This window comes from Ambystoma mexicanum, chromosome 5p (assembly GCF_040938575.1).
Source record: "Ambystoma mexicanum isolate Mex_15411 chromosome 5p, UKY_AmexF1_1, whole genome shotgun sequence".
In the NCBI taxonomy this organism is placed as follows: Eukaryota; Metazoa; Chordata; class Amphibia; order Caudata; family Ambystomatidae; genus Ambystoma; species Ambystoma mexicanum.
In genome coordinates this window covers 887,609,562-887,623,242 of record NC_090930.1, presented here as the reverse complement: position 1 = coordinate 887,623,242, position 13,681 = coordinate 887,609,562, and the positions used below count along the sequence as shown (strand labels likewise).

Genomic DNA, 13,681 nt, shown 5'->3' with positions numbered 1-13,681 from the left:
TTATTTAAATTTCTTTGTAGAAAACAATGATTGTACGCCCCGATGAAGAGAATTTCTCAAAACGCGTTGGGCCATATGAATACAAATTTCTGTGGAATTACTGATTTAATTGTGATCTGTAAATATTTTGAATTACTTGAGGAAAATAATTTGTTGACAATTGTATAAAACATAACAACCAAAACATAACAACCAAATGTTACAAATCTTCATTAGACAATTGGTGCTCTCTGTAGAAGGGACCATTTGATTTCTTAACAGTTTGGCTTATATTTGAGCACTAGATAGTGTGCAGGGGACGTCAATTCCCAAAGAGGGAACCCCTTCTCTCAACTGTTTTTGTGTGGCATACTCTGAAGATGGTGCAGGGAACAATACCTCGACTGGAAGGACCCTTCCGGCACTTCCATATCGACTAAGTTAACATGCAAAAAAGGTGTGCCTCCTACCGGTACATGATAACAATTGTCTGCCCCTTCTCACGTTGGCTCAAGGCCGGACCCTGTGCAAAGAACAAAGCAAAGAGTGCAGCAAAGTTCTTGGTGAGGGAGGTTTTCCCAAGATGGGGTATATGCGAAGACATAAGGTTGGATAATGGCCAGCACTTTGCCAACAAACTTTTTTAGGAAATTGACTGCCTCATGGTGATAAAACACAAACATTGCACAGTCAACCGGCTGCAAGCGAAAGGGATTGTAGAACTAAAGGCCTGTTTGTATGTTTGTTTATTACTTGTATTGGGCTCCAGACCCAAGGGTATTCAGGCGCAAGGCATAAGGATACTCACAGCTTGGTTACAACATGTAAAATACATTTAGGTAAAGGTGCCAATTGGTTACATGCAGGCACGTTGAAATTAAGATATATACAGGCAGGCGCATTGAAAGAAGGAGGTGTGTGCATGCATAGTTTCACAAGGTAGGTTGGTCCATGTGTTGTGGGGTGAGGTGCCGAGCATATTCGGCAAGATGTCTGGTGGGTGACTGTGTGCAGAAGTGTCAGTTGATTTTGCGATCGTTTGGGATCGTTAGGTCTTCAGAGGGACAGGCCTAGATGTCAGTATCTTTGAGCCAACTGGTAATACTCTGGCGGAACTTTTGATAGGTTCGATTGATTCTTAGAGGGGATGGTAGCGAGTTCCAGAGGAGGGCTGCCTTGACCTGGAAGCTGCTGCCTCCGGTTTTGGCAAGTTTGTATCTGGGGACCCAAAGGTAGTTGGTATTGGCAAGTCTAGTGATTCTTGTGACAGGCTTCCGAGTGAGTCTGTCAGATAGGTAGCGGGGTGCTGCATTATTCAAGCATTTCTGGGTGAGAGAGGCAACTTTTAGTTTTATTTTATCATGTGTGGAGAGCCAGTTGTTGGCTCTTCTAGTATTACAGATATGTTCTCTCTTGTGGATTCCTAGGGCTGCTCTCAGCGCGTTATTTTGTAGGAGTTGGATTTTTTTGATGGTTTGTTTGTTGGCTCCTATGTATAGAGCATTGCAGTAGTAAGCCTGGATAAGATGAGAGCTCTGGCTAGGGTAATGCAACTGTCGTGTGACAGAAAGGCTTTGCCTGCTCTAATCAACTTGCATGTATATGCCATGGACGAGGCCAAGGCACGGACCTGCTTGTTGAAGGAGAGCGTGGAATCCAAATAGAAACCCAGAGTTTTAACCTCTTTTGCAACAGTAAAAATGTTATTGTTTATGTTAAAGGCTGAGTATTCGGGGCTGAGTTTTTTGAGAGTCGAGGGAGTGCCCAGGATGATGATCTCTGTTTTGTCATCATTCAGACATAGACCGTGGGTGGCCATCCATGCCTGTATGATGAGATATATCCTGTTCACCAATGCCAAATCCTTGTCGTAATCACCGGTAAGGGTAAGCGGTAGGAGAATCTGTGCGTCATCTGCATAGTTTGTGTAGGTGACACCCAGAAGGTCCAGATCATCGAAAAAGGGCTTGGTAAAGATATTGTAGAGGGTGGGTGAGAGGCAAGATCCCTGGGGCAGTCCACATGTGATGGGGATGGGGTTGGCTGCTGCCATAGGCGAGAAAACTCTCAGTCCTGTTATTGAAGAACGATTGTAGCCACGCTATGGCTTCTGTGGAGAAGTGAGCTGCCGAGTCCAGGTGGTTACATAGGACCCTGCGGTCGACCAGGTCGAAGGATGCTGATCAATCCAGGAGTAAAAGGAGGGCTGATTTCCCCTTATCCCTGAGTTCCTCTATCTGTGCCTTGAGGTCTATTAGGGCTGTCTCTGTCCCGTGTTGGGGCCGAAAGCCTGATTGCCTAGTTCCTAGTAGAGAGTTAGTTTCCAGATATTTTTGAATCTGGGAGTATGCCATTTTGTCTAAGATCTTTAAGAGAAAAGGCATTGTAGTAATCGGGCGGTGGTTGGTGGGTATTAGTGGGTCTAGGGACTGCTTCTTCAATAGAGGAAGTACCCATGATTCTTTGAGGTTGGATGGTATGGTATTGGTGGAGAAAGAAGAGTTGATAAGTTTCGTGATAAAGGGGGCCAGGTCTCTGGCTGCATCCTTTAGAAGTTGAGCGGGGCATAGGTCGCCTTGACAATTGGTGGGTTTAAGTGATAGTATAGTATTTTCTGTTTCTTTTATGGTGACTTTGGAGAACTTAAATCTAGGGCGATTGGCCTGCTAAAAGAATGCTTCACAAAGCTAACCTCTACTCTATGCCGAAACTGTCTTTTTTGCCTCCTCCTTGCCCTTTTCGCCCTACGCAACTCACCCAGTGTGGATTACCATTTGACTCTGCACGAAATTGTAACAGGTCAGAGGATGCATGTGCCTGTCCCTCCCACACGTTCAATTTCAAACGCTAACCCTAGCTCAGAAATCCTTGGAGATTAAATGAAAGCATATATAACCAAAACGACAAAAGCTCTCTGCTACATCTCCCGTCAGGTTCAGCAACCTACCTGTCAGTCGGTCAACACTGAAAAACAGCCAAGCGCTCATTGGGGGAAAGACTTTCCGGAAGCATAGCCTCTTTACCCGGGTGATTGGCTACACTTCCGCAACCTGGTTTGTACGTGGAAGGAACCGAGATTCTGCGGCCCCTGCAAAGTGGTATATGCAACACCAACAGCAGTGAAGATAAAAGAGAGACTTTCATGGATCCATTTGCCTGACACTCGCAAAGACAACAGCAGCACAACGGAACCACCAAGCGTCATCAGATGGGAAGTATTTATGAGATATCTTGGACATTTGGTACTGCACTTAGATGGTATCAGAGGCCCACCAATGGAAAAGAAGAGGAGCAAGGGAGTACTAGGGCGAATAGGAAAAAGAGGAGAATAGATGTAAATACAATGGGGATTGGAATGCTGTGTGCATTTGCCTTTTGTCTTCTTCTTTCCTTCTGGTTCTTAAAGGGGTAGTAGGAGTACACCTGCTCATGGTGAAGGGGAGACACGCACTAAAAGGAGTATATCCAAAATTGAAGAATTATATAATGCAGTTGGGGAAGGAGAGGACCTGGCTTCCAAAAACACCTGGTATAGGGAGATGAAAAGGATTGCGCGAGGGAGCACTAATGGCACCTGCTACGTGTGCTCACTCATCCCACACCTAGCAGGGACACCAAAACAATGTTTGCCTCAAGAAGTGACTGTGAAGGAAGGGGGATGTCTGCTGCATTTGTCTCAATGAAAAACAAGGGGGGTATTCCAGGTACATGAAGTGGATATAAAATTGATTGATGAGGGGGAAGATAACTTCATACAACTAGAAAGCATGGCACAGTGTGAAGCATCCAAACATACAATATTAGAATATAAAAACAAGACCACCCCAGAAAGGAACGCAGTTGCTAGCTACCCACAAAAAATACTGTGCAAAACAACATCATGGCATGATATACCATGGTGCCACACCAGATCCCTCATGCAAATAAGAGGCTCAGTGTATCACAACGAAAGGTGGGAAAGAGGGATGGTCCAATATCATGCAGAGGCATTGGTGGGGGTTGAAGAAAGGGTTGTGAAGAGGGTAAATCGGGAATGTGGGGAGATATGGAACAGCAACATTGATGTCTTAACATGGATAGATGAAAAACTCCACTATGTTAACAAAACCACTCACACAGTATCATTTATGTTTCATTGCAAACGAAACAGTGGCGCTGGGGATGAACTCCAGCTGTGAGAGGGCGATTAGCGTCGCAGCATTGGGGAGAGGGAACGCTACAGAGATGCATATCTGGTGGACCAGTGGAACAAAAGCATATGCCCAGCTGCCACCTGATTGGGGGGAGGAGTGTGTGCACTGGTGACCTTACACAGATTTGGTACCATTTGGTAGTGTATCGGCACAAAAAAAGAAAGAAGGAGGATACCGGGCGTCACAAGGCACAAGTGGAGCAGCCCAAGACTACAAGGTGGAAGAGGGCCAGCACCTACATCTCAGCCCACTCCACTCAAGGTTTGAATGCTATCCCACCACAATTTAGACTCTTCAGTAAGGCATCAGTGTTCTTCACCTCCCTCCTGCTGCCTGGGTTGCAAACGGCCACTAATGCAAAATGGATCCAGATTACCAGATACGAGTGGCTTCAATTGGATAATGCAACAGAAAAGGGAGTAAATGCAGTCCGAGAGGAGCTTTGCGTCTAATGACCGCCCAAAACAGAGTCATACTTGACCTAATAATGACAGCAATAGAAGAGGGCGTGTGCCACAAAATTGGCAGCACCTGCTGCACCGCCATACCCGCAAATTAAACACTCACAGAGGCTGTCGAGGAGATACGAACAATACACAAAAGAATGACAAAGGAAACCCAGGACGTAACATCAAACACCTGGTTGGAGAGCCTATTTTCATGGGTACCGCATGGTTGGCAGCAATGTTCAAAATAACTACCCCCCTCCTCGTCGTGATATTCGTCGCCATCTGCATCGGCCGATGGGTCATTGGCTGGTGCAATTGCCAGCAAAGGAGGACTGGGTATATAATGAATGCCAATAAAATAGAGCTCAATAATGTGTTAGGTGAGGGACACCCAGGTGTAAATGGAAGTGAGGATGAAATGGAGATTAACAGCACCCGCTCCACCCCCCACCCCCCACAGGACTTAGAAAACTACAAGGCCCTGTGGAGTGACGGCTCACCCGTGGCGAGAAAATATTGTTTTTTTGGGAAATATGTAAAAGAGTATGAAGAGGAAGGGGACATGAACAGGATCACACGGGTGTGTGTGCCCAAGAAAAAGGGTAGGGAAATGAGTGGGAAAGAAATCAATCGAAAGATTGAAGGGGGGAATGTATTGAAGGTGCTGAACCAGCACCCTGTGGGGGAGGGGTCAGACCTATAAAGTAGGGGGGGGGGGGTCAGACCTATAACCTGCGGAAGTGAGCAAGGTGAAATAGGGCACCCAAAAGGGGGGTGAGGTGGGAAGTGGGACACCCGAAAAACAGACATAGCTTAAGAAGAGACCATGTGGGGAATTGCAGGAGTGGGGATGTTTTACGTATATTAACAGTCCAAAGGGCCCACATTTAATTAGCACTAATTTGAGATGGCCTATATTAAGTAGTCAATATTCTCACAAGGGCTTTCCCACTGAGCAGTGTCAGACTTTCCTACTAAATGGGATTAGAATATCTGTCATCAATCAAAAGCAAGGTCACTATCTATCAGTAACACACATATGTACCCCTACTCAAAATGAAGGACACTTGCTATCTACCTAAAAGAAAATACAAAGAGATGGCACTTAGATCAAAAAGTGATGTCCTTTATATGAAACACATGTCAAATGTATTAATATAACCTGCTAAATCGTGTCAAAAACATATAAAAACATATTATACACAATACATTGTTTTTTAATACATCAATGTCCAAACACAAGTGCAAATACAAATACACAGGTCAGTAACAATGACATGACCTAACACAGTGATGGTTATTTGCAACTGTTTTCCCAATATGTCCATATTAGCCCGACTTATATAAGTTTCTGCCCTATAACGCTGTTACTAGCTGGACATTCCTCGGGGGCAAAAGATGTGTAGAAAATGTGTTTCTTGTAGGTGGAAAGGAGAAATTCCCTATGAATGCTCCTTGTATTACTCGTCAGAGTCCCTGTATAGATGGGTACACAATTAAAAAAACATATGTAAATCTATGAGCTTAATCAGTCGAGAACTTGACCTAGCTTACATCCTTCACACCACAAGGATAGACAATTTTGCCACTAATAGTATACCTGAATATGTCTGCGTTGATCAATCATCAGACAGAAATACAACTCCAATTGTTGCACAAAATTGCTCTTGCGATTAGCTCACTCCCACTCCATTTAATGTCTGCAAAAAATATGTTTTCCAGCTTACAAGATGTTTTAATTCTCATAAAATTAATTAACTAGACTTCAAACTCTAAAAACTACCACTGTCTCCTTACCTTCCACAATGCATCATGGCCATATGAAGTAGAACACATTCAACATTCAAGGGGTAATCCCCTTGTCTGGGAAATTCCACTCCACATGATCAACATTCCGCGGGTCAGGGGGGCGGAGGAGCAGAGCTCACACAGCACATCACTGGCAGAGTGAGTGAACTGCTACCTCACTGGGTGATGTCAACACAAGGCAGCAAGACAATCCAGCGGGCACTCAGGATGGAGGGGAGGTGGGCCTGAGCCAGTGATCCGTTTACAGGAAGGACTAAGAATGCCGATCAGCAGGTGGTTATGTGAACGGAAGCTGAGCGGAGTGGCGTTCCATGAAGAACCAATCAAGCGGTACGTTTTGTGTCTCTAGGAGGTGGCCAGCCTTCAGAGTACCAACTACAAACACTGTGAAGGCCAATATTGAGAAGGTATTGTGTGACTGTCTCCCTTCCCACCAGAAGCAGGGTGCATTGTGTCTCAGTCGCAACAGTGCTGACCAATGTCAGCATAATAAAGCACCAGCGGTCAGCACAAATGTTATATTACTAATTGCAAATTGTTCCGGAGAAGGTTGAAAATTGGTGTGGCGCCACATCGGAAGGGATGTCTTAGGATATTGTTGATCGGGTTGCTCCAATCACGTTTCACTAGCATACTCACAGCACTAAGGACATGACATAACACAGCCAATAACTGTCCTGTCAACAATGGAAAATATTTACATTCTAACCGAAACAGTTTCAAATACTTGGACTATTGTACTCATCCTATAAATCTAATGTCACTTGTGCACTTTTTTGTCAGCTCTCATCAAAGGAGTGTCTGTCCACTGCCCTGTTTGATTTGCGCTTACCAAGCTTTAATAAACAGCGTTACTTCTTGTCCGGTGTGTGCTCTCTTTTGACTACGATTTTGATATGGTGTGATCAGAGGACCCCTCTTTACAAATACAAGAAAGACTGATAATGGGCCAACATTCTGAGTCAGTTAATTCAAAGAGTACCTTGACGACTCCCACAAGCTCTGAAGGGTCACTCTGTACTGGCCACAGACAAATGGTGATGTGCACTCACTCACCTACAGGATGCAACCCAGCATCATTGCTAAAGCCTCACCCCCTAGAAACCACAACTTGGGCACACAAGTTATAGATAGCTGCCACTCTCAACCCAGAAAAGAGTTCAGCGTTGACAGATTCAAGCCAATGCCCACATAAATGAAGTGAGCAGTGCCCGAGAATCCCAGCTGGAGGTTGAGGTTTCGGTACTGGTTTCTGTGATGTGAGCAACGAGCAGCAGGGCTTGTGCCGAGTCACACGTTGGTGGTCCCATGTGTGAGCATGGGACCCATGCTAATAAAGGTGCAGAGCGGGCTTCCGCTTGGCAGTGGAGCCACCACCAGTGTCTGCGTCACCTTTACAGTTGAGAGCTGCATGCTACACGATGGGCCCTGGGGGGGGGGGGCCAGGCCAACATCATTCACCCCACAAAGGGGGGGAAAGAGGATGTGCGTGGCTCCCACTGCATCCGGATCAAGGAAAATGGTGACGCCCGGGCAAGAGATGCAATGCGGACCGCCACTGTAATAACAGGTAATAACCAACAGGCAATAACTTCCCAACTGGGGGACAGTGCGTGGCGCAGCCTCTGCCGGCACCGTAAATGGTTGAAAAGAAAGGGACTGCCGCCACAGTGACTGCTGAATGTCTCCCGCCAGGGGAGATAGCGGAGCGGCGAGGACTGCCACCGCAGTGAAGCACTGAAATCTCCTGCCTTAGCCAACGTCGCAGAAGAAAAGCAATTAACGTTCAGATCTCCCGCTATGGGAGGGAGAGTAGCGGCGCACCCTCCTCTGCACGAAAAGGAAAGTAATTAATGTTTGGATCTCCCGGCCAGGGAGGGAGAAGGCAATAAAATATGCAGAGCCATCTCCTGCAAGTAAGTCTCCTGCTGGGGGGAGAGGGAGCAGCGCTGCTGCATTCACAGAGACACTCCTGCATTGGGGGCAGAAGGCAAAAGATAGCCTGCCCCTCTGCTTCAGTTGATGATGCTCCTGCCTGGGCAAGAGGAGCAGCCTAGGTCGCTACAGTGACTTTGCATGCTCCTGCCTGGGGGAGTGGGTTGGCCAATGCCGCCACATTTATTTTAGGTGCCCCTGCCTAGGGGGGAGGAGAGCGACATATGTTGCTACATTGTTTGCACATGCTCCTGCTGGGGGTAAGAGGAGCGGCCTGCCCCTCTGATGATTAAAGCTGCACCTGCAGTTGGAGCGGCCCGTGAGCCGCTGCCGCAGGGTGAGGAGGTGGCACGACTGGGCCGTTGCCTCTCCTGTGCCCCCGTCACCACAAGCAGCTCCCATCTGGAGGGGAGAATGCAGATGGCGCGACCTGAACCACAGCTACAGCGTCCCCCGCAAGAGGGGGAAGGCAATGAATGATACAGGTGGGACCTCCTCCCGCTTGTGGTTGGAGATGGCACGACCTGGACCACTGCCTCTCCTGCACCCCACCCATCACCATGAGTCGCTCCCGCCTGGGGGAGCCCCCAGAGGGCTCGACCAGATCTGCAGCCGCGAGTAACTCCCGCCTGGGTGAGGGAACAAGGATGCAACAGCCTTTTTCCCAGCTGCGGCTCACCCCTAAGAGTGCTTGTGTGGCCAGACAAAAGGAAGCCAGGAAGGGCGGTGCAGTGCAAGTCCCTGGAGGAGCCTGGCCACGGCCGTATCATCATGATTTGTGACCGCCGAGAAGATGTGGCGGGCCCTGACTGCCGCCGCAATTCTTGGGGGATGAGCTTCTGCCTAGGGGCAACCTGGGCACTGTGTGACCAGACCGCTGCCCGGGACAGGTCCTGCCGAAGGGAGCTCCAACAGGGTGTGGCTTCCGCCACGACGGTAGAGAGAAAAAAACTCCCGCCTGGGGGAACCTGGGCACAGCCCTGCCCACTGCTGTCAGCTGTTCCCCTGTACCTGGTGGGGGACTCAAGCAGTGTCATCCCCAATTCCCCAATCCTCACAGAGGAGAGGGGGCCCAAAAGACTCCAGGAGGATGAATCACCCAGGCCCCGCAGGAAGGACCACCCTCCAGCAATGGTAGTCAAGGAGGGGCTGCGAACACCCTCCACCGGCTCTGTAATGGCGACCTGCACACTCAGCCCAGTCGGAGCAGTGACCTGCTGGCGAGACGACAGCCGATGTGGCCCCTGGTAAACCCAGGCAAGGCTTTGCCGACTAGGGGAGAGCTCTCCACCATGAGTGAACAGTACACCCAGGACCAAACTGCCGAAGTGATCCTGCATATGAATCTTCTGCTTAAAGTAGGCCCACTGAAATAGCATGTCATCAGTGTTTGCCAGAACTGTGTGTCAAGTAGTTACCACCATCACTCACAAGATAATAGACTGAACCGCCTGAACTTTGTTAGTGGACCCCCTGTAAAGAGTGTGTATAGTAGTGTTCCAAAATGACCCACAAGAGCAGTCTGAGTTTTAGCGGTCATTGTAACGCATGCCATTTAATGTTGGTATTATTGTGTGAATTGTTTGTTTTTACTTTTGGCATGGGATGTTGTGACATCAGCAAAGAGCCACAGGGCTCGTGCTGAGTCACGTGTTGGTGGTCACATGCGTGAGCATCAGGGTTCAAGTCAAGGGTACACGCAAGTGGATGGAGTCCCCCACATTTCTCACAAGTCTCCCCAATTTTTTTCAGAGGGCACCCTGATATGATAATTTCTGGTGACTCCACATTCAATTGGTATGTTAAAGAGTCCCCCACTTATTTTGGGGACTTGACCCCTGGTGAGCATGTGGCCCACACTAATAAATGTGCCGAGCCGGCATCCGCTCGGCAGTTGGAGCCACCACAGGTGTCTGCATGGTCTTTGCAGCCGATAGTTACTTGCTACACAATGGGCCGATCGGGCTGCCCTGCACCACAGGGCATCCTCACTACGTGGGGGGCGGCAACACTGGTCAGGAATCATCACTCTCAAGGCAAGGCAGACCTACCTTTAGAGGCCGCTCCACTTATGGTAGTGCACCTGTGTGTGAGCTGTCTGCAGAGTCATAGGTTGAAAAAAGGCAAGAAAAGTTTTACAAAGTAGAGAGAACACAGTTATAAATGATTGTATCGCCTGTACATGGTAACGGAATCTACTTTAAAGTTGGTATGGGTCACGGGCTAATGGAAAAGAAAGCCTGTGTCTTTTCGGTACATGGACACGTGGGTCTGGTGTAACGCATTAAAGAGATAATTTATCTCAATAAAGGTAGTCTGTTGGTGAAAGAAGCTGTGGCCCTGCTGTGTTTATATTACATACTTACAGAAGCGGACAACCGGCGATGAAGGGTTTACGGACCTGTGTGCGTGGCTGGGTCTCTTTGTTGGGGTCCTGGGCGACTGTTTGCCGCTGCCCCGGTCGCGCTGCTGTGACGGCGCAGCGCAAGGAAAAGCGGTGGGTTCTGGTGGCTGGCTGGGCTGCCGTGAGGAGTGGAGGTGCCAAAGCGGCTGTGGAAAGGAGCTGCAAAGCGGCAGAGTGGCAAGCGGGCCGTTTGTTTTCCTGAGAGGAGGCGTGGAGAGAAAGGCGTACCTCCAGGATTCCATTGGAGGTGGTGTGTGAGCTGCGGGGAGCGCAAGGACGGAGGCGAGGCAAGGAACAGAAAGGAAAAAAAAACACACGTTGGTTGCTGGCGTTGTGCTGCTGGAGCCAGGAGCAGGGAGGAGAAGCTGCAGTGTTGTGCTGCTGGTGCCAGGAACCGAAAGGAGAGGCTGCAGTCAGTGGAGGTGTGGCACTGCATGAGTTTCTTCTGGGGTGTTTGGACATGGAAACATAGTGGAAGGTTCAGTGACTGTTGATGTACCTTGTTTTAACCCCATAAGTAATAATGAGTATGGATTCAGGAGCGCAACATGATATGGTAGCCTCCATGGCTAGGGTGGCTTTCCTTCGCAAACCACTCCCATTTACATTGATTCCCCAGGATGACAAGGGTCCCAAATGGCTGCCATGGGTTGAGGACTTTCAAGGCTTTATTAGAGGTGCAGGGGAAGATGCGTCACCAGCCTCGCTTGATATTTTTGTTAATCTTGCTGGGACAAAGATTAAAGACGTAAGTAAGACTATTCCTCTGGGTGAAAAGGACACATATGAGAAGCTGATTGATGCTTTGAAAAGGAAACTTGCCCTCCAGCCAAGCAGGGATTATGAGAGATATGCGTTTAATCAGCGTACCCAGCAGGTACAAGAGACTATTTGTGAGTTTGTCACCAGGCTTCGACAGATGTTGATACATTGCCAGTTCTCTCAATTTTCGGATGATGAAGCAATAAGGTTACGTGTCATCGAGGGATGTGTTTCGTCGACCTTTAGGAAACAACTGTTGAAAAAGCCAGTTTCTATTGATGAAGTTATTGAAATGGCAGGAATCTATGAGAGAGTTGATATTCAGGCAGCAACCATGGAGGGTACTGCCGGCAGGAATGGTGATCGTGACGTGATGGCTGCGGTACAGACCCGTCATGATAGGGGTCGGACGCGATTTGTAAGTCGCTCTGTATATCCATCCCTATCAGAAAGATACAAGGAGACCCCTCACACAGTTGTGACTACATGCTCGTCAAAATCAACCCCTCACCTAGCTGCACCATCACCGCCCACCTCACATACCGCCCACCAGGACCAGCGGGAGAATTCCAAGAAGCGCTCTTACACACCATCAGCAACAACCTCAAGAAAACCACCATGTCCATCCTCCTGGGTGACATGAACCTCGGGCTCAATGACCCCTCAGACAGGAATGCCACCTCGTTCAACAACGCCCTCACAACACTTGGATTCAAACAAGAAGTGTTAAAACCAACACACAACAAAGGCCGCATCCTGGATTGGATCACCCAACACAACTGTCAGATATCGACGCCCATCATCGCCCCCATTCCCTGGTCGGACCACTCCATCATCCAATTCAATATCAACTATTCCAGAACTCCACCTACCGCTCACCAAGCTCTGCTGCCCGCCCTCACGAGGAGCACCAAGCAACTAACCAAGGAAAGACTATTTCCCCACCTCCTGGTTCCCGAACTCAAACACCCTTTCACCCACAACCCAGACACTCTCGCAGAAACCTACAACGCCATTATCACCAAAGCCATAGACACCATTGCTCCCTTGGCACTTAGGAAAGCTAAACCCACCAAAAAAAACCCTTGGTTCACTCAGGATCTCCTGAAACTACGCTCACAAAAACGACTAGCTCTCAAAGCCTGGCAAACGAACCCCACTGACATCACTAAACAAGCCTTTAAAGATGCCGCCAAACAATACAAATCCACCATCATTGCTGCCAAAGCCAACTCCTTCAATACCGGGATTGCCAACGCTAAATCCGGATCCAGAGAAATCTTCGCTATCTTCAGAGAATTGGAGTCCCCAACTCCCCCCCCTAACCCCTTGAATAAAGACAAAGAATGGTGCAATGACATCCAAGAAGCCATGCTCAACAAACTGAATACTCTGCAAGATAAAATCATCACTCACCAAAAAGCCTTATCGCAACAACTATCCAACCTACACCAGAACACCGCCCCTTCCGGAATCCCAGCCTTCTCGTTCCAGGAGATGACAGAAGAGGAAGTCCGGAGCATACTCAACGCCATCAAACCCTCCAACTGTAAAGGCGACTCATGTCCAGCCCAGCTCATCAAGGATAACGCACCTTCACTAGTACCGTTCTTCACAGCCTTCATCAATGCCTTGTTCAAATCCAACCAAGTGCCATCCTGCCTCAAAGAAGCTTGGGTCCGCCCATTACTGAAAAAACCTACACTAGACCCCAAGGTACCAGGGAACTACAGGCCCATCACAACAGTTCCCTTCCTTCTCAAAATCCTGGATAAAGCTGCATACATCCAAGTTCAAAACTACCTAGAAACGCATCACCTACTTGGTCTCCGGCAATCTGGCTTCCGGCCAAACCATGGCACAGAAACAGCACTACTGGACCTCAAGAACCAAATTGGTGACCTAAGAGACGTAGGCAAACCAGCTCTCCTACTTCTACTAGACCTTTCGGCGGCATTCGACCTGGTCAATCATGACACCCTCTGCCACCACCTCTCTACAGCGGGCAACTTCTCACCAGAAGCCACCGCCTGGATAGCATCCTTCCTTAAGGGCAGAGAAATGAAAGTCTTCTCGGACACAGCCTGCGCTCAGTCACATCTAATTAAATGCGGTGTCCCGCAGGGGTCCTGCATATCTCCTACTCTGTA

The 13,681-nt window shown here is 48.4% G+C and overlaps 1 protein-coding gene across 3 annotated transcripts in view; it reads right to left on the bottom strand.

Annotated features, from left to right (window-relative positions):
• The window catches only part of HUS1 (HUS1 checkpoint clamp component), an 818,999-nt gene that overhangs the window by 796,334 nt on the left and 8,984 nt on the right, over positions 1-13,681 (bottom strand). Inside the window, exon 2 of one of the 3 annotated variants that reach the window (XM_069613332.1) lies at positions 6,222-6,321. The exons of the other annotated variants lie outside the window; for them this stretch is intronic. The gene's annotated coding sequence lies outside the window, so the exon portion shown is untranslated. The remainder of the gene's footprint in view (positions 1-6,221; positions 6,322-13,681) is intronic. 3 annotated transcript variants of the gene reach the window in all.